This window comes from Carettochelys insculpta, chromosome 15 (genome assembly GCF_033958435.1).
Source record: "Carettochelys insculpta isolate YL-2023 chromosome 15, ASM3395843v1, whole genome shotgun sequence".
NCBI classification, from domain to species: Eukaryota; Metazoa; Chordata; order Testudines; family Carettochelyidae; genus Carettochelys; species Carettochelys insculpta.
The window spans coordinates 34,084,507-34,103,315 of record NC_134151.1 but is presented as its reverse complement, the minus strand read 5'-3'; positions in this window follow the sequence as shown (position 1 = coordinate 34,103,315).

The window sequence follows — 18,809 nt, the reverse complement described above, 5'->3', positions numbered from 1 at the left end:
ACATAGCCTTAGATTCACTGTACAGACCTCTGCCACTTGATCTGGAACCTCACAGCAGTAGTCGGTGTCATCCATTACATGAGCTGGAGTCTATAGTAGGGGTGAGACATGTTTTCCCACTGGGTTTCATAGATAGCTACTGACAGCTTCCTCTTGAACCGAATGGGCGAATGAATGTCAGTGGTGATGCATGGGTGTAGGCAACAGGCAGATCAGTCACCATCACTCAAAGCAGAGTAGGAGCTAATTAGAGATGCCTTCCAGAAGACTTTCTCCAGTGTGGAGGAGAAGTACCAGTGCAATGGATTGGGCACTGGACAGAGAATCTAGAGGCTTGGGCTTTACTCCAAGGTCTTCCACTTTCTTGCTGTCTGATTTTCGGCAAATTATTTCCCTGCTGTTTCATCATCCTGCCCTGCCTAATTAGATGCTATAAGCTCTTCAAAGCAGGGACTAGCTCCTAGCATGCACACATACAGACAAAGGCGCCTGATCTCATTTGACATGTCTACAGTACTGCCGCAATACAATGCAAATAACAATGGCTTCTACACAAAAGCAGTTTACCAGTATTTCCTGTTGTTTGTTCACGTTCCTCCATGAGGGGCATTCTTTCTTCCTTGCACTCTGCCATCTCCTTCTATCAGAAGGCCTGACCCAGAGCAAAGTTTTAGTTCTGACCACTGAAGTTTTTGTGTGTCCATCACCTCAACCTTCAGGTATATCCACACAGTTGAAAATAATACGAAACAATCATTGTGCTGAGAAGGGACTCTCAAGGCTTTCACTGCGGGAAGTGGAGCCGCGCAGAATTCTTGCTTCATGAATTTCTTGATGAAAACACGGAGCTACAAGAACTATTCAGCCCTTTGGCCTCATCTGACATCTTGCTGCTTTAGCTAATCAATAATGATCTAAATTTTGTGACTACTGTGGAAGTATAAGATGTGACATTGTACATAAAAGAGTTACATTGTAAAAAGAAATTAAATCACACTATGATACAATGTTACTTCTGAGCTCAAGAAGGGGAAGTTATGTTGACACTGTGCGTAGGAATGTAGGGTGGGTTTGGATGGAGCCAGATATGCCTGGGAAAGCAGAAACCAGAGCAGTAGGTGCTAGACAGTAATTAATTAAGGTAACCAGGGAGTCATTGGCAGGGGATTGCTAAGGGTGATATGGAAATGAAGGTACGTGACTGGTCTCAGGGACTATATGGGGTGGGTGGGTGTCTGGTTTTTTTCCTTTTTTTCCTTTGTCTATTAACTTGCCTTCTTGATCTGTATAAATTAAGAGACCTGAGCCCTGGAAAGGGACTCACTTTTCTAAATGTATTAGCAGAGCAGTTTCACTAATAAACAGAGTGGTCTGACAAATTGTGAGTCTTGAGTCTAACTTTGACACTACCTTTATGCCTCACTTGAGTCTCACCCCTGTTCTTACAATTAGTGGAAGAAACACATGAGACCCTACACTTGACAAACACACAGCAAGAACACACAACTTTCTGGGAACTCTGAAAAGGCTTGTTCCTTTCGAGAGATTTCCTTTTATTCCTGTAAAGTGTCTGATTCAAGTCCACATGCTGGCTTTCAACTATGGCTCCATGACTGTTTTCCTCTGTCCTTCCCAACAGCTTTATGATATTGCTTCTCAAATCAGTATTTTTCTAATAGCAGAAAAACTGAAATGTGAAATGAAGCCCAAGAGAAATCTTGTACATTGCATCTGAGTTATATACTTTTTATACTGAGCTAACAAAGGAGCTTCAGATCTTCATTTATCGTCTACCTCTGCTGTGACATAAACAGCAGCCTCAGGTCCATCCTTTGCTCCAAATGGCAAGATTTGGTCACAAACAAGGAGCTTTGGAACAGAACAGGACAAGAATGACCTGATGTTCAAATCAAGAGAAGAAAGCGGGAATGGCTAGGCCACAATTTCAGAAAACCATCATCGAGCATAGGCCATCAAGCTGTCCTATGGAACCCACAAGGAAAACGCAAAAGAGGAAGTCCTCTGACAGTAAGAAACTGAGAGGCCTTGCCCACATTGGCACCATGATCTATTGGCTTGGGAGAACTTGGACTCTACACTATTCATTGTCATTGCCACTCCCTCAGTCTGTTTGAAGCATGTCCAATCTTGGGCCAATCATACCCTTCTTCAGTGCTTTTTTTGTTTTGTTTTGTTTTGTTTTGTTTTTTAAAAGCCAGTACTCAGCCGTCTCCCTGCTTCTCCATCCCAACCAATCCTGCAGCTGGGACTGTCGAGGAGCCGGTACTCACTACTGTCAAGTACTGGAACAAAACCAGCACTGCCCTCCTGCTTCCCCACACTGGTGGTACCTTTGCCAGAGAGGTTTGTTTTCCTTCACAAAGTGAAAATATGGAGGTTCCTAGCTGGAAATTATCTTTCACCTACCAATCTGCAGGCTACGTTTAGGTGAGGGATATTTTGCAAAAAGGAAAATTGCGAGAGCTGAAACATATTGGTGAAAAATTTCAGGTAGAAGCTCATGAATGGTTTCTCAACAGATTTGCCCTTGGGCACTGGTACGGACATCAGAACAAGTGTGTTAAAAGGCCATGGGGAGAACAGTATTGTTGACTGGGCCAAATCCAGGCTGGACAGTTTGCAACACCTGTTACACACACTACAGGTGTGAATCTAATCCCCACCTATGTGCTACAGCCAGCTTCACTAACATGCTCAACCTCTTTACCTTCTATCCATTGCCAGTGCTAGAAAGAATTATTATTTCCTCCCTTTGTCACCTGTTTTTTGAGGAATGTACTTAGCCCTCAATTTTTATTTTTACTTTGGGAAACAAAATAAATAGGATACAAAATTAATTTAACCGAATAGACTAAAGGGGAGTTTGAATATTTGTCACCCCGGTGACTCTCCCATCTGCCTCCAGTAATGGATGTGGGGTGTTAGCCAAATGCACTGGGAGAAATCAGAAGGTGATTTGCTGTTTCAAAACTTAGCCTCTGGCAATGCAAACCACTGGGATAAATGCATCTGCTCCATTAGCTTCCCAACAGCTAGTCTCACGCGCGCTGTCCGGGCATAGCATATTCTCTGACAGGAACCAGGGAGGGATGGGATGCCACTGACTTTCAACACCTTCAGTCAAAAAGCTGTTTGTTTTTTTTTCTTATTTTGGCTCGTTTAAATCTTGTTGAGTTAATTTTGTGAGGGAAAGCAGAGAATGCCCCATCATACCTGTAAACCTTGCAGTCTGTTGGGCTTCACTCCTTAGAAGTCTGGTGCTTCTGTAATTGGGATGATGCACTCTATTGTTCCTCCTTCACAGTTTCTGTGATCTCAGAGCTGAGGGACATTTGATGTTTTATCTCAGATGCATCTTTGATGTATTTTAGAAGCAAAGAGAACCACAGAGTGGGCCAGGGAAGCAGTCAGGCTAGGCTGGCCCAGTGGGAGTCAGATGGGTTTGAGAACCTCTGAAATTAATATTTATATTGGGTTCAAAAACTACGATTCAGTTCACAGCCCTTTCTCCAGCAATGTAAACCAATATTTTTTTCCCCAAAGGGAAATTCAGGTTTTTTTTTTTTAAATGAGGCATTGTGTCATTCCAGCTAAAGAGACATTCTTATGCCTGATGTTACTGGGAGCTCTGTATGCAATCTATGGACTACTGGATTATTTTACTTATTCATTTCCCTGTGTTTCTGTTTGTATGGCCCACCGGTCTTAGCTTTATATACTGGCCCCTTTTTGCACTCCCTGTGTTCATTTTCCCCCACCCAGGCAGGGCATAAAGTCAATAATGAACAAAAACTAGACTGAACTTCCCTGGAGTAAGTTACCTAGGGAAGTTGTGGAATCACCCTTACTGGAGATATTTAAGAGCAGGTTAGACAGACACCTATTGGGGATAGTCTAGATGGTGTTTGGTCCTGCTGTGAGGGCAGGGGACTGGACTCTATGGCTTCTCCATGTCCCTTCCAGTTCTATGATTCATTGGAGAAAAGTCAACATGGTTTCTGTAAAAGTAAATCCTGCTTCACAATCTACTAGAATTCTTTGAGGGGGATCAACAAGCATATGGACAAGGGATACCTCCCTGCAATCTAACATCCTCCTATTGATAAGTAAGAGAGGTAACCATGTTAGTCTGTTTCAACAAAATTGATGAAAGTTCTGTGGCACCTTGAAGACTATCACATCTATTTGTGCATCTCACAAACATCACTCCAGCCTATGAAAGCATAGGCCCAAATAAATTCCATTAATAGGTACTTGTTTACATATGCAGTGCTGAATTTCCATGTTAAATGTTTTGTTGGCTTGAGATACGTGCTAAAAGTTAAGCTTGTGATTAAGTGTGTGGTTCACTTAGAGCTCCAAGTAACAGATACTGAACACTTCAAGAAGATAAATTTTCAGCATACTCCAGCACTTCTTCCAAAATCCAACACATATAATCATACCTGCCCCTCCACCCAGTGCATTTACACAAACTGTGGTCTGCTAGTAGCTCTTCTGAAAGCTGTATGGGAAACTTAATGCATTGGACCAATTGTTGTTGCAAATTATGCCCTTACTACTTCTTACAAATGAGTAATTTAAACTTTACTCTCACCTAAATTGGAAACAAATGAATAAATTCAGTGAAATAGCTTGACTGTATTTATTAGCAAGAGGGAATGAAGATGAAAATTGGCTAAAGGTTGAAGCTAGTGCGGAAGTAATACAAAGCTAACTGTAAAACTTCAGCTCCAATGGGGAGGGAGTGAGCAGTCATTTAAGTTAATTGTGAGCAGAAATAAGAGGTCAGCAAGTCATAGCAACTCCATTTCTTCTGATTATGCTGAGCAGTGAAAGGGCACTAGGAACAAAACAAACTAGAGTAGTCGATGAGAAGAAATTAGAAGTATATGCTGATCAACTAGCTCGAATACAAGAGGATTCTGGGGAGAAAATATAAACAACAAAGTGTTCTTCACACATATTGCCCAGCAAAAAGACAAGAGAACTGGTCAGACTATTAGTAAGTTGTTAAATACTGTAATTAAAGTGGAATAACAGCAGTATCCAACTAAATATCCTGCTTTTATTTCAGAATCCTCCAGCTCAATGTAAGGATTAAGAACATAAAAACAGCTATACCGTGTCAAACCAAAGGCCCATCTAGCCCAGTATCCTGTCTTCTAACAGTGGCAATACCAGGTGTCCCAGAGGAATGAACAGAACAGATAATTATCAAGTGATTCCTCACATCACCCATTCCCAGACTCTGATAAACAGAGAGTAGGAACAGCATTCCTACGCATCCTGACTAATAGTCATTGATGGACCTATCCTCCAAATGGCTCAGGTTTGGGAATGTCCCAGATATCCTCAACCATGAAGACTGATAACTGCTCTTCATGTTCCTTTTTGTCCTTTCTAATTATATTTTTATACTTCTACATATACACTTTGACAGCGTTTATGCTCCTTTCTATTTTCCTCACTAGGATTAAATGATGTGTTTTTTGTCTCTCACAGCTTCTTTTATTTGGTTGTTAACAAGCAGGGTGGCACTTTTTGGTGCTCTTACTCTGTTTTTTAATTTGGGGGTATACATTTAAGTTAAGCCTCTATTATGGTGTCTTTGAAAAGTTTTTATGCATCTCCCAGATATTTTATTTTTGTCATTGTGCCTTTGTATGGGGTGTACAGGGAGGGGTAGTACCTCTGCTGGAGGGACTTGTCGTACCCCTTCAGGGGTAGTCCGTGCACTTTGGTCCCCACCTGTCAGTCAGCTCTCACTTGTGGCTCCAAGTAGCTGCAGCATGCGCAGCGGCCACACCCTGGGCAACGGCTTCAACAGGCCTGCCAAACCAGGTGAGTGTAACCAATGGGGCTCAAACCCACGGTGAATTTTTGGTGAATTTAAGGATGTGCCTACCCAGCATGTGAAGTCAGTTCCGACAGACTGGCTGGAAGAGGTCATTTGGATTCAACGGCCAAGAAGGTGGTTCTGCAACACTTTGTGGAAAGTGAAAGGCTTGACAAGGCATGAAAGACATCAAGGCCATCCACTAAAACCAAAGAAGTTACCAGTTGTGACGATTCTACACACCACCGGTGCCTGCCTTCCAAGGTCGAGAGAGCGGGATTGCTCCCATGCAACAGCTCTACCACTTAAAAAGCTTTCACGCACAAGTCCTGTACAAATCATCATATCATCATATCACCCAAGTCCTGCGGCGATGGGGGAGGGGCAAAGTGACAGGTGGAGATTACCACTGGGAGTCGTAGTCCCAGTCCTGCACGTAGGTGGTCTGTGGACAAGTGGTCATCCAGCTCCGTACCTGGAGCAGCTGAGTTGCCCAGCAGCATCCCAGGCATCTGAGCAGCCCTCTTCAGGACAGCACTGCTCACCCCAGTAAGGGAGGGGCCTAGAAAAGGTGGCCTAAAAATTGCCTACCCTACAACAACAACTGGCCAGCAAGCCGCAGCTAGCAGTTCAACCCTACTTGTGGTCAAAACCAAAAGAAAAATGTGAGAAAACTTACCATTGGTATATGCAATGTTCATACTTTCATGGATCGAGAAGCTGTTGGAAGACCTGAGAGAAGGACAGCTCTCATTGCTCAAGAACTAGCCCGCTATAGAATCGATATGGCAGCATTAAGTGAAATAAGATTGTCTGGGGAAGGTTTCTTGAGTGAACAGGGAAGTGGTTATACCTTCTTCTGGAAGGGCAAGGCTAAGACAGAGGATAGAATACATGGAGTCGGTCTGGCAATAAAAACCTCATTGATGCATCAACTCCCAGACCTTCCAGTGGGTATCAATGAAAGACTGTTGAAACTACGCTTCCCACTAAATGCAAAACGTCATGCTACCATCATCAGTGCATATGCACCCACTCTAACATGCCCTGACAACTCAAAGGAACAATTCTGATGCAGTTCAAAAACGAGAAGTGTAGAGTCCTGCACCTGGGGCGGAAGAATCCCAAACATTGTTACAGGCTGGGGATCGACTGGCTCAGCAGCAATACGATGGAAAGGGACCTAGGGGTTATGGTGGATAAAAGGCTGGATATGAGTAAACAGTGTGCCCTTGTAGCCAGGAAGGCTAACGGCATACCGGGGTGCATTAGGAGAAGCATTTCGAGCAGATCTAGAGAAGTAGTTAGTCCTCTTTATTCGGCAGTGTTGAGGCCACATCTGGAATATTGTGTCCAGTTTTGGGCCCCTCAGTATAAAAAGGATGTGGATTTGCTGAAGCAGGTTCAGCGAAGGGCAACAAAAATGATTAAGGGTGTGGAGCACGAGACTTATGAGGATAGGCTGAGGGATTTGGGCTTGTTTAGTTTACAGAAGAGAAGACTTAGAGGTGGTTTAATAGCAGCCTTCAACTTCCTGAAGGGGAGCTCTAAAAAGGAGGGAGAGAAACTGTTCTCAGTGGTGTCAGATGGCAGAACAAGGTGTAATGTTCAGAGGTTGACGAGGGAAAGGTGTAGGTTAGATATTAGAAAAAACTTCTTCACCAGGTAGGTGGTGAAGTATTGGAATGTGTTGCCTAGAGAGGTGGTGGATTCTCCATCCCTTGAGGTTTTTAAGTCCCAGCTGGACAAGGTCCTGGCTGGGATGACTTAGTAGGAGTTAATCCTGCTTGAAGCAGGGGGCTGGACTAGATGACCTCCTGAGGTCCCTTCCAGCCCTATGATTCTGTGATTCTGTAATTCCATGAAGATCTCGACAGACTGATCAAGGCCACACCTGCAACAGACAAAGTATCCCTACTTGGAGATTTCAATGCCTGAGTTGGGGCTGACAACAAGAACTGGAAAGGAGTAACCGGGCCACATGGCGTAGGCAAAATGAACAGCAATGGACTACTCCGTTTGAGCCTTTGTTCTGAAAATGACCTGACTGTTACCAACACTCTGTTCTGACAAGTGGATAAATACAAAACGATGTGGATGCACCCTAGGTCTAAACAGGGGCATCTGATAGATTATGCCATTGTCAGAAGGCGAGACATCCAAGATGTACTGATCACCAGAGTAATACGAGGCGCAGAGTGCTGGACAGATCACAGATTAGTCAGGATGTCTCTTCAATTTTACATCGCTCCTTCTCGGCACAAATGCCTTCAGCATGTGAGACCTGCTTTTAACATAGCCAAACTGAAGGATGCCCAATGTTTCAACAATTTGCAGAAGAGTCTCAATGACAAATTAACATCCCATGGTCAACTAATCGGTACTGTAACCAGAAAGTGGGATGAGTTCAAGCAGATAGTGACTGACACAGCAATAACATCGCTTGGACCAAAGAAAAGAATACATCAGGATTGGTTCGATGAGAACCAAGAAGAAATATGTTCAGCACTGGAAATAAAGAGAAAACCCTTTATCGAATGGCAGAATGACCCCTCCTCAGTCTCCAAATGGGACCATTTCAAGCACCTTCAGAGCAAAACACAGAAAGACCTCCGTCAGATACAAGACAGCTGGTGGGAGAGCAAAGCCAAAGAAATTGAGCACTATGCTGAGACCCACAACTCAAAGATATTCTTTAGTGCTATTAAGACTGTCTATGGACTTTCTAAACCAAGGACTACCCCATTGCTCTCATCAGACAACACAAAGCTGATCAAAGACACAGAGGGCATCAATGAAAGATGGCAAGAACACTTGAGCAACCTCCTTAACAGACCATCGACTGTGAATAATAATGTCCTCAATGAAATTCCACAACAACCCGTCCTGGCAGATTTTGACTTTCCGTCCACTATAGATGAGATTAAGAAAGCTGTTAGCCAGATGAGTTCAGGAAAAGCTCCTGGAAAAGATGGGATACCAGCAGAGATATATACAGCGGAAGGTCCAGCAGCACTAGCAGTGTTCCATAGTGTGATCGTCAGCATCTGGGAGGCTGAAAACATACCACAGGACCTCTGCAATGTTATTATTGTTTCCTTCTTCAAGAATCAAGGCAGCAAAGCAGAATGTGGAAAGTACAGAGGCATATCCCTCCTCTCCGTTGCATCATCTTGAACCGCCTAACAGCCAGTATTTCCGAGGCAAATCTACCTGGAAGTCAATGCAGTTTTCGACCTGGCTGGAGCACAGACAATATGGTGTTTGCTGTCAGACCAATACAAGAGAAGTGCATTGAACAGAACATGCACCTGTATGCTGTCTTCATAGATCTGACAGAGGCGTTTGATACCGTCAACAGGGAAGCCCTTTGGACCATTGTAATATGACTTGGCTGCCCAAAAAAATTTGTCCAGATTATACGCCTTTTCCATGACGGCATGACAGGCAAAGTACTGTCTGATGGAGCCACATCAGCCCCCTTCAACATCACCAATGGCGTGAAACAAGGATGCATTCTCGCTCCTGTCCTATTGAACCTGTTCTTTGCGTACATCCTTACCCATGCAGTGAAAGATCTGGACCAAGGTATATACCTGAAATACTGGCATGATGGTTCACTTTCTGACCTCTGTCGCCTGAATGCAAAGACTAAGACAGTGCAGAAACTGCTTTCTGAGGCACTCTTTGCTGATGACTGTGCCCTTATGGCTCACACTGAAACTGATCTTCAGCACATTGTCAACAAGTTTGCTGAGGCCTCGAAACTTTTCAGAGTAACTATCAGCCTCGGAAAGACAGAAGTTCTCCATCAACCTGCCCCTGGATCAAATGCTCCTGTCCCAAATATCTCCATTGACGGCACTCAGCTTAAAGTAGTGGAGAACTTTAAATACCTGGGTAGTGTCATATCCAGTGATGGATCACTGGATAATGAGATCAATGAGTGAATATCCAAAGCAAGCCAGGCACTCGGCTGTCTGCATGTCAAAGTTCTAAACCACCACAACATCCGGATGTCAACAAAACTGCTTGTGTACAGCTCTGTTGTTCTCTCATCTCTTTTGTACGGGTGTGAAACATGGACACTATATAGGCATCACATCAAGCAGCTCGAAGCATTCCACACGCGCTGCCTCCGCAACATCATGAAGATCCGATAGTAAGACAAAGTGCCCAGTCTTGAGGTCCTTGAGAGAGCCCAGATGACAAGCATCAAAATGATGATTATGAAGTCACAACTACGTTGGACCGGTCATGTCAGTCTCATGGATGCCGACAGAATCCCTCTCCAGATTCTGTATGGTGAACTCTCCCAGGGCATCTGGCATATAGGTCGTCCACAGAAACGCTACAAGGATACCATCAAAGCCAATCTGCAGTACAGCACTATCAAACCTAGGGACATTGAGGACGCCGCCAGTGACAGAACACTGGCATGCAACAGTCAGGAATATCTGCATTGCCTTTGAAGAAGATCGCTGCCAGCATCTACAAGAGGCATGCAAACGACATCACAGAGCATCAGCAATGCGCAACCCACTGATTGTGAACTTCCCACGCACCATCTGCAGCAAAGTGTGCACCTCTAGAATTGGCTTATACAGTCACCAGAGGGCACACCAGGGCTATGTCTACATGTGCCCCAAACTTTGAAATGGCCATGCAAATGGCCATTTTGAAGTTTACTAATGAAGCGCTGAAATGAATATTCAGCGCTTCATTAGCATGCGGGTGGACGCGGCACTTCGAAATTGACGTGCCTCGCTGCCGCGTGGCTCGTCCAGATGGGTCTCCTTTTTGAAAGGACCCCGCCTACTTCGAAGTCCCCTTATTCCCATGAGCTGATGGGAATAAAGGGACTTTGAAGTAGGCGGGGTCCTTTCAAAAATGAGCCCCATCTGGACGAGACGTGCAGTGGTGAGGCGCGTCAATTTCAAAGTGCTGCGGCCGCCCGCATGCTAATGAAGCGCTGAATATGCATTTCAGTGTTTCATTAGTAAACTTCAAAATGGCCATTTGCGTGGCCATTTCAAAGTTTGGGGCACATGTAGACACGGCCCAGGAGACCAATAACAGATGATCTTCACAGATTTGTCATCATTGGATTGATGGACTACCATTAGTGTACCTTCTCATTTTTGTGTCATTCCCCTTTCTGAAATGACATGCCACAGTGTTAGGCTGTAGTGGTATTTTTCCCACCACAGGGATGTTAAATTTAATTATATAACGGTTATTATTTCCAAATGGTCAAGCTATTGTCACTTCTTCGACCATATTGTATTCCAGGGGCTAGAATCAGAAAGGAGCTTAGATATAATGATGCTCGGCATTGCCATGCCTAATATGTCCATCCCCAGACAACCCAATGGGTTTCACAAAGCATGATGAATATGATGAAGGGGGAGACAGAAGTGCCTCTCTTCCTAACCTAGCTAATGGGAATGCTGAAGAAAGGGCTGTGTCCCAAGCCATTCCCAGTAAGTCTAGGCTGCAATGACAGCACCTCTGGTGGCTTGGGATTCCCAGATGCAAACTGTCTTGGTGCTAGGCACCTGTGCTTGCTTTGGTAGAAGCCAGAGACAGGGAAGGATGGAGCAGGACCAGCTTTTACCATGATGCTTAGGATGCTCAGCTTGGATATGGGAGACGCCTTGTTCAATCTCCCCATTTTCCTGAAGAGAATAAAGGGAATTGAAAGAGAATCTACCATCTCTCAATAGAATGTCCTAACCAGTGGGCTCGCGGATAGCCTGATATGGGGCTCTCTGTCTCCCTGGTGAAAAAATGTTCCATTGTAGAGCAATAAAGAGTCCTTGGGCCTGAGCGAGAGAACAATCAAACTCATATAACATTAACAATGATTCTGAAACCTGGTAGTTAGAGCAGTCTCCTAAGTGATGGGAGACCCAGGATCCCATCCGCCTGCTCCAATGACTGTTTACAATTATTAATTCAAAGTGGAACTGCTGAAATAGCAGAGACTGAGGGATCTGTCCCACTCCCCATCCAAGAATCTCTTAGCGGAGGGGTTAAATCACTTATCTGAGACAATGGAGAGTTGAACTGGGGTTTTCTGTAGCTCAGGTGATAAGCCTACCACTGGGCTAAAAGCTCTAAATGAGCTCCTTTATACTTTCTCCCCCGACCCTGAAATTTTATCAGTGCCCTTTTTACCCATATGCAGAATACACAGTTGTGTAGGGCATCCAAATTTTGGGGCACCGCAGGTCTTAATATCCACCCATTTGCCTCTTCCTATCCTTGTTTTGTGGCTCTGATTCCTCCAGAAAGGATCAAGTTAACTTAAAAGTGAAAAAGCTGGCCAGACCTCTTCCCAGAACACTGATCCCTTCCCCTTGTCAATCACTTACTGGGTTTTGCTAGAGCCAGATCAACAGTTTTACTAATTTCCTTCCTCTTCTCTTCATGAATTTTCCATGAACAAAGCAATATCCTCAAATGTCTTAGACTTAGACTTAGGTCCGCCTGTGCATCTGGGCACATTGGGCAACAAGTGCTCGCCAGCAATTTCGGTCAGCTGCAAATAATTCCACCTCCTCCCATGATATACCAATGTTTAATAAGTCTTCTTTAAATGTGGTGCACCACGTCTTGAGTGGCCTGCCTCTCTTCCTTCTTCCCTCTGCCGGTATCCATCTCATTGCAGTCTTTGGGTGCAGTTGATCTGGCGGACGCAGAATGTGTCCAGAAAACCACACTCTGTGCTCTGTCACGATATCCTGCAGTGCCCATGACCCACATCTTTGTAGTATCTCCTCATTGGTAATGCGATCGCGGCAGGTGACACCCAGGATCTTTTGTAAGCAACGCTGGTGGGATACATTGAGCTTGCGTGCTACTCTTGACATTATTTTCCACGTTTCGATAGCATAAATAGCGACTGGCATGACGATGGTGTTATACAGTCGAACTTTTGTTGCAGTGTTGATTGTTGGTGCAGACCAAATTGGGTGCACTCTTTGTAACACTGCTGACTTCTTACCGATTCTGCAGTTAACATATGCCTCGACACCTCCGTCGTTAGAGTGCTGCCAAGATAGGTGAAACTCTGTACTTCTTCTATGGGTTGGAGTCCGACCACTAGTGGTGTGTTTGTCTGAGCGCTCCTAACCTGCATCATCTTTGTTTTATCACTATTTATCCTCAGCCCAATTTTGCTGGCTTCTGCTTCCAAATTTGTCGTCATGCCTTGCAAGCATTCGTTCATTTCTGCTAGCAGTGCAATATCGTCTGCAAAGTCCAGATCCGTGAGTCGACACTGATCTTTCCATGAGATACCTAGATGTGCATCGCTCATTGCCTTTTTCATGATGAAGTCCACCACCAGAAGGAACAAGAATGAAGACAGGACGCACCCTTGGTGCACTCCAGAGTTGATGTTGAAGAAATCTATCATCCCATTATCGGTCCTCATGCAGCAACTAGAGTTTAGATAAAGATTTCGGAAGATGTTGATGTAGTGTTGTGGGATTCCATATGTTTGCACTATGTTCCATAATCATTCTCTATGAACGCTGTCAAAGGCCTTTTTAAAGTCGATGTAGTTAATTAACAGCGGCCGTTGGAACTCGATATTCTGTTCGATGTTGTTGCGCAACGTGAAGATCTGTTTACTACATGATCATCTGCAGCGAAATCCAGCTTGCTCTTCACGCAGTGTTTTATCCACCATGCTCTGCAACCTCCTGAGTAGGATGATGCAGAAGACCTTACCCGGGACCGAAAGGAGCATGATACCTCTCCAATTGTTACAATCAGTGACATTCCCCTTCTTTGGTAACTTGACAATCATTCCCTTCCTCCACTCGCCTGGGACGCACTCTGTTCTCCAACATTCATTCAACAGCCCTGTCAGGTCCTGCACCACACAGTTTCCACCATACTTCAATAGTTCAGCTGCAATTTGGTCTCAGCCAGCAGCCTTGTTGTTCTTTAGCGCCTTTATTGCTCTATGTGTTTCTTCAATTGTGATCATGTCTAGGTATACTTCCAGCTCATCAGGGAGATTGAAGTTACTGAAGTTGTAGGTTGCGGTTGGGTTCAGTTGATTCAGTGTTTCTTTGAAGTGTTCTACCCAGCGTGCATCTTGCTCTTCTTTACTGAGTAAGATCTTCCCATTCTTGTCTTTGATGGGAGCATTGCTATTGCTTCTTGCTCCTGTTAACTCCTGGACAATATGATATAGTGTCTTGGTGTCACATTTCTTCATTGTCTCTTGTGCTTCAGCACCTTTACATTCTAACCATTCTTTCTTGTCAGTGCGACAGCTTTTCTTGACTCTACAATCCAGCAACTGATACTTCGCCATAGCTTCCGCTTTCTCACCTGGCGACTTTGCCTGATCTCTTTGCCTCTTCGCAACCTTATGTTCATCAACCAACTGCCAGGTCCTGTCCAGCGTTCTTTTTGTGTGCCTCTCCTTCGACCAATCATCTCTTCTGCGATCTCAGTCACTTCTCTTTTGAACTGCATCCACTGGTCTTCGAGTGAAGTTTCACGTTGCATTTGTTGAAATCGGTTTTTAAGTTTAAGTTTGTACTGTTCAGCTATGGCTTGGTCTCTTAACTTTTCAACTGCATAGGGCTGAGCTGTTTGCTGTTCTTGTTCTCTTTTAAGGCGAAGATGGAGCGATGCTGTCAAAAGATGGTGGTCTGACCCAACATCAGCTCCACGGTATACTCTCACATCTAGCAGAGCTGGTCACTATCGTTTGCTGATGCAGAAATAGTCTATTTCATTATTAGTGATACCATCAGGCAACCACCATGTTTTCTTGTGGATATTCTTGTGTGCGAAATAGGTATTTCCAATGCACAAGTGTTCATGCTTCAGAACAGTAGTAAGCGCTCTCCATTGTCGCTCGTTTGCATTGACAATCCGTATGGGCCAATCATATGTTCCCATCCCTCTCTTCTGTTATCTATTCGCGTGTTCATATCACCTATGAGTAACTTGATGTCATGATTGGGAACATCACTGGTGGTGTCTTGTAACAGATCATAAAATGCATCTTTTTCAGCTTTGTCAGTGTCCTCGGTTGGTGCATACAGTTGGATGATTGTAGTTTTCGCATGCCTTGACTTGAATCTCACTGTAATAATATGTTCGTTCACTGGCTTCCATCCAACCAATGCCCGTGATGCTTCCTTACTTAATATCAGGCCTACGTTGTGTATATGCTGACTATCATTCCCTGAATAAAGAATGGTTTGCTCATCACTAACTAGCCTATTACTTCCTGTCCATCTCACCTCGCTAGTGCCTAAGATGTCCATTCGAAAACTGTCCAATTCATGGAGTAATTGTGCTAGCTTTCCACGTTGGTATAAGGTCCTTACATTCCATGTTCCAATTTTTGTTGTGGTTTTGGCACTTAAAAAGCAAAGCAATATCCTCAAATGTCTTCCACAGCATAATTCAGGGGCTGTGGTCTGTTTAATCAGCCCCCGCTGCAGGATGCGCCTTGGAGGGCTATGTTGCAGAGGTCCTTTCTAGATGCCTGCTCATGTGCTCCATACAACATAAAGCTCAGACATAGAAGCTGAAGGTGCTGCATGAGCAGTCTACCAGCTCCAGCCCTTTGGTATAAACACTCACTTGGGGTTAGTTAATAACAGAGAGTTACTTCACTAGGGCTGCCTGACATAAAGAGGGCACATAATGAATACAAGTTGAGTACAACCAAAAAGGAACCCAACAGTTGCTGTCTCAGACCCAAGGTGGGGTTCTAGTACTATACAGGTAGTTGTCTCCAAGTAGCTACACAGTACTAGCCTCCTGCCCTCTGCAGGTGCAGTTGTAGGTGTCTGTCTTGTGTTATTTTCTGGCTGACTGGCTGAGGGACAACCCTCCAGTCAAGAAGAGAGAAAAGAAGCTGATTCATTCAGGCCTGTTGACAGTGAAGGACAAAGGGGCCCAATGCCCTGGGGCCTCAGGCTCCTGGATGCCACTGTTGCTACTATGGCAATGGCAGCAGCCAGAGCCCCCAGCCCTTTAAACAGCCTCCAGAGCATCACACTGCACAACTCTGAGGGCTGCAGACGGGCCAGCGCTGGGGTCTTGACAGCAATGGGATCCAATTCATCCAGCCCCACCCTTCCACAGACACACATACCCTTTCCAGGAGCCCACTGAAGGTGTCACCTCCTTAGATTTACCATTCAGGAGTAAGAACACATTGTTTTTGACTGACCTCTGCTTGCTCAGTGCATTCATCCCACTTGTTTGCAAACAACTTGTTGAGAGTAGGGCTACCAGGTGTCTTGATTTTATAGGTACAGTCTCAATAATCTCTTATATAAGCACCAATTAGTCCTCAGCCTGTTCTGATTTTTCACACTTTGTGTGGTCACCTTTGTTGTAAGTGTGTACCATTTGAAATTTGAGCTGTTTGGCTTAGACATGCAGGTCACATGGTGCATGATTCTGTTCCTTGATTGGATGAGAATACTTCTTAGAATTATATTCTGTATATTATTTGTAAATATAGTTAATGGATCTCCATTCCATTGTGTGTGCAAATATACTATTGTGTGTGCAAATGCAGGACCTGCTGCATCTTGGTAAACTAGAAATCAATGATATATTAAAGGAGACTCAAGCTGTCAGCATTTCCTTTTGTGAATATTTTGCAATATTCCCTTAACATTTTCAATGAGGAACTTTCCAGCTAGTAAACTCATTCATTGAATTATTTACAGAAAAGGAAGATAAAAATGAATGGAGCCTAAGTACATTATTATTAAAATTCAGAAGAACATTTGCAGAAAATTTGGGGTATTTTATTTGCTTTGGATGTAGCTCAATCTCCACTGAGAACTTGTATCAGATGACCCAATACATTTCCCTTAAATGTTGCACTGGATTTCAAAACTCCCGAATGCCATGACAACGGAAACTCTACAAACACCCAAGATAATAGCTGAAGACGAGTCCAGTTCTCCACAGGCACACACCCTGAAATCATGGCTCAAGTAAAAAAGGATGGTTGGGATCAGGAAAAGAAAGATGAAGGTCATCTCCTGTCCAGTCCTGTCTCTGAGTTATTTCCATTTCTTCCATTTGTGTTGAGTAGCATCTGAAAATAATCTGAACATTTAAATAACGCACATGTATTGTGGAGAATCCAGTGTGCTCAGCATTTTCCAGCATCAACCGTGTCTAATTGGAAACATTTCACTCATCTTTGATCTTAATAGCTTTTGGAAAAGTGGTAGCCTATATGCTTAGAATCAGAGCAAGGGCTTGGAGTCCAGGGTTGAGCAGAATATATTTGCCTTTGAATTTTAATGTCTCTGACCTAATGCTCTTCTCTCAGCTCCCCTTTCCTAATTTCTCTCTCCCTCTTTCCTGTCCCTTTTGAATCCTGGCAATTTAAGAAGTCCAGGGAGAGGGGAAGGGGATGCAAATTTTTAATTAAAAATGTGCGAGTGTTTTAAATCTTCATCGTTTTTTTATTTAAACACCAAGTCCCTGTGCAGTAATTTTAAGAGGAGCCTACTCAGGGAAAGCAAAAAATTTAACATGCAAATATTCTCTTCTCCCTCTTTTCCTCATCTTAATAAAAGTCAGAGTCATCCAAACCTCGTAAGATGTCCATCTGTAAAAGGAGAGAATGGAGCAATAAAACAATTATGCAGTCAGGCAATGAAAGCTATATTATTTTGAAAATTTGGATTCAATTCCTCACTTGTTTCCATAGACACTAGTACTGCTGGCTCAGCTGGATTCATCACTGTGCAGGAGTGTATGGAAATGCATTTCATTACAGCATCCTCGCCAGTGTCCTGGAGGTTTGGTGTTAACCCTGATTGTCTTGGGAGGGAGAATTTCTTTTTTCCTCCTGCTGAATATACAGCTGGCAATTTGAAGGAAAACCATCAGACTTTGGGCTGAGTGGATGGTGGGATTGGTTAATTGCCAGGAAGTATGTTCTCTAGAGTGGGAGGCATGGAAGGAAGGAAATTTAGCAGAGGGTAGAGATGGTAGAACTGGGAAGATGTGTTCTTCCATCTGCAAGTTTATAGACCCCTCCATGTCTGTGCCAACTGCCCTAGGAAATGAGTTCTACAGCCCCTGACCTTAAGCATGCATAAAGTATCTATGTGAAGGCAGGCCTGTGAATGAAGAGGAGGGGTGGGCAAGGGCCTGGCATTTCAAAGGGGCCCAGAGCTATTGTTTCTTCAGCAGCAGTGGCAACCAGAGCTCTGGGCCCTGTGAAATGCTGCAGCAATATTGCTCCACCATGCTGCACAGCTCTGGGGTAGGGCCCAGAACCATGGTCTGAGCAGGGCCAAGGGCTGAATACCCTTGGCCTCACCCCACCCTCCCTTGGCCCTGCCCCTTCCAGGGTGCAGAACCAAGATCCCTTCCACCTTGCTCTGGGGCCCACTGTGGTGTTGACTCTACTGTGGGATGGGCATGTGGTTAAGTAAGTACTAGACCATGATTCAGAAGATTCCTGTGTGACTTGGGGCAGATCACTAAATTTCTCAGGTCTGCATCCTTCTTCTGCCTTGCCCATTGAAACTGTCAACTCTTCTGGGTCTGGGCTGTCTCTTGCTATGTGTATGCCTGGTACAATATGCCTGGGGCCTACAGAAAATACGAGAGAAACATGGCTGTGGTCAACTGGCACATTGTATTCACACTGGTGATTTAACATGTTACCAGGTGAATAATTCTAGCTAACATATTTGAGCGACAGTTAGCTATTATTCACCCCAGAAGATGAGAGGGGTGGGAATGGAACGCTGTGAACAAGACTTAACACCAGGGGTTTGCAGCTAAGGGGAACTGATCGCTTGCGAAAAAAAGGGAAAACAAATCCAAAATGTGCATTCAGGGTATTAAGATGGACAATTTTACTGGGTTTAATATTGCAGCCACTCATGCAATGTGGTGGTGAATGTGCAACCCACCA